The following is a 2,928-nucleotide window of genomic DNA, read 5'->3' on the forward strand; positions in this document are numbered from 1 at the left end:
TCCCAGGTTTGAAAGCTTTTGCTAAGACGAGGGTCATTTAAATCGATCGATATTTGAAGGAGAGAGAGAGAGAGAGAGAGAGAGAGAGAGAGAGAGAGAGGGAGAGAGAGAGAGAGAGGGAGAGATAGAGAGAGAGGGGAGAGAGAGAGAGGGAGAGAGAGATAGAGAGAGAGAGATAGAGAGAGAGAGGGAGAGAGAGATAGAGGGAGAGAGATAAAGAGAAAGAGAGGGAGAGAGAGAGAGGGCGAGAGAGATAGAGAGAGAGATAGAGAGAGATAGAGAGAGAGAGGGAGAGAGAGATAGAGAGAGAGAGAGGGAGAGACAGAGGGAGAGAGAGATAGAGAGATAGAGAGATAGATAGAGAGAGAGATAGAGAGAGAGAGGGAGAGAGAGAGATAGAGAGAGAGGGAGAGAGAGGGAGAGAGAGATAGAGAGATAGAGAGAAAGATAGAGAGAGAGATAGAGAGAGAGATAGAGAGAGAGAGATAGAGAGATAGAGAGAGAGATAGAGAGAGAGAGATAGAGAGAATGATAGAGAGAGAGATAGAGAGAGAGAGATAGAGAGAGATAGAGAGAGAGATAGAGAGAGAGATAGAGAGAGATAGAGAGAAAGATAGAGAGAGATAGAGAGAGAGATAGAGAGAGAGATAGAGAGAGATAGAGAGAGAGATAGAGAGAGAGTAGAGAGAGATAGAAAGAGAGATAGAGAGAGAGAGATAGAGAGAGAGATAGAGAGAGAGATAGAGAGAGAGATAGAGAGAGAGAGATAGAGAGAGATAGAGAGAGAGATATAGAGAGAGAGATAGAGAGAGAGAGATAGAGAGAGAGATAGAGAGAGAGGATAGAGAGAGAGTAGAGAGAGATAAGAGAGAGAGATAGAGAGAGAGATAGAGAGAGAGAGGCTTTATCAACATCCCAGGTTTGAGAGTTTTTGCCATTTTTTTGCCCTCATTCCATGTCTTATCACTTCTCTGTATATCAGCTTCTTTAATAGGGAATGAGATTAGCGGAAGAGTAGCGTCCGGCGGGAATGACATTTGTGACCGCTCGTCTCAAAACGGTATTAAGTCGGGATGGTTAAGATGTTGAAAATTGAATTAATAGCCAGAAATATCAGACTTGTGTTGAGTTTGTATGTTTTATTGAGGAGAATGGATACCATATTTTAGGGTGCTAATGCCAACAATTTATAATTTTGACCAGTTTTAACATTAAATTCGGCTTTTAAGCATCTGGTTCGTTCCGACATAATACCGTTTTGAGACGAATGGTCACATTTGTCATCGCAGAATGCTGGCAGCCAACGTCAATGAGGACGACGCTGGATTTTGAGTGAGTGAGTGATATTGGCTGAAGAAGGGATTTGAGCCCGAAACGTCCCGTTATAACCTACCTACCTGTAATAATATTCACTTTTATTTATTACGTTTGTCAGTATATCACAGGCCTGTACGGGAGAGAACCTGTATAAGGTCAGGGAGGGGTAGGGGTGGGGATGGTGGAGGGTGGGGGGGGGGGAAATGGGAGTGTCTGTCTCTCCCCCCCCCCCCCCCCCCCCCTTTCCCTCTGTGTATGCATAACGATTTGTTTGATTAATCATGTTATGTCTTTCTCCAACACTTTCCACTCGTTTCCTAGAGTTGCCAGAGATGTCCGTTTTTAGCCTCACTTTGGGTTTGTTTGTTTTTGTTTTTTTAATGAGCTTTTATATAGCGCAATATCCACTAAATATGCTCAAAGCTCTTTACAATGAGTCCCTGACCAACAGCAACACGTAGCGTAACATGTAGAAGGAGACATAAAAACACATACAGACGTAAACGATCGTAAATAAATTTTGGCCACTTTTGAAGTCGAAATAAATTGGCCACGAGGAACTCTGTCCATACATCTGGCAGCCTGCCCCGTTGTTTGCACAAGGAGACGTTGCTTTCATGTCGAATTGTCCGTCCTGTATAGAGGCAGACGATGCGATGCTATCTCGACGCCTACTTAACGGGTGCTAAGTAACTTGTCCACAATTTTATAGTTTAAATATCTTTCTCATTTCTCACAATTCGGTGATATCCATACTATAATGTTGCAGCATCAGCATTTCTGCTTAAAATTGTGCGTGACATAAGACTACTGAATCCAATTTGAATTGGATTCAATAGTCTGATGTCACGTCGCCCGGCAACGGCGGCCATCTTGGTTCTAAACAAAGAAAATCATTACTTTTTATTCTTCTTTTTTCCCTCTGGATACGCTTTTATGCTCGCCGGAGAAATATTTCATACGGCGTCCGCCATTGTTCCGATAGTTTAGAGCCAGTGTTACTAAGTTACCATGCGTCATTAGGAAGGAAGTGACGTTACGACTGATGAAGCGTATTCCAATTGCTTGCTACCCTTTCTATAGATAGTTCGAAGATGACGTCACTCAGGTCTTTGTTATTGTTTTTTGCCATCCGCGTTTATGAGTAATGCTCACTGAACTGTATTAAACTGACTATAAACGTTTATGGATACACACAGTTTTGTGTGTTGGTCCGTTATACTTCCGGATGGCAATGTTATGCGCTTCTTAGCCAAGCGCATACTATCTATAGATAGAATGAAATTGACGTAACTCGGGTCTTTGTTATTGTTTTTTTACCACCCACCTTTATGAGTAATTCTCACTCAACTGAATTAACCCGACTATAAAAGTTCATGATTACACATAGTTTTGTCCGTTATTCTTCCGGATGGCAATGTTGTGAGCTTCTTAGCCAAGCGCATTCTATCTGTAAAACACGTTCCTGGTTTCACAAAGTTTTGTGTTTTGGTAGCACGTTATATCAGGCTGGCGGATATTGTGAGTAACTTAGCTAAACACATAGCATCAATACAGTAAGTCGTTACCTTCCATGGGCATCGGATTTCAGCACGCTTTTGGTTTCTAACG

The sequence above is a fragment of the Berghia stephanieae genome, chromosome 9 (assembly GCF_034508935.2).
Source record: "Berghia stephanieae isolate SIO BIC M18660-M18661 chromosome 9, UCSD_Bste_1.3, whole genome shotgun sequence".
NCBI classification, from domain to species: domain Eukaryota; kingdom Metazoa; phylum Mollusca; class Gastropoda; order Nudibranchia; family Aeolidiidae; genus Berghia; species Berghia stephanieae.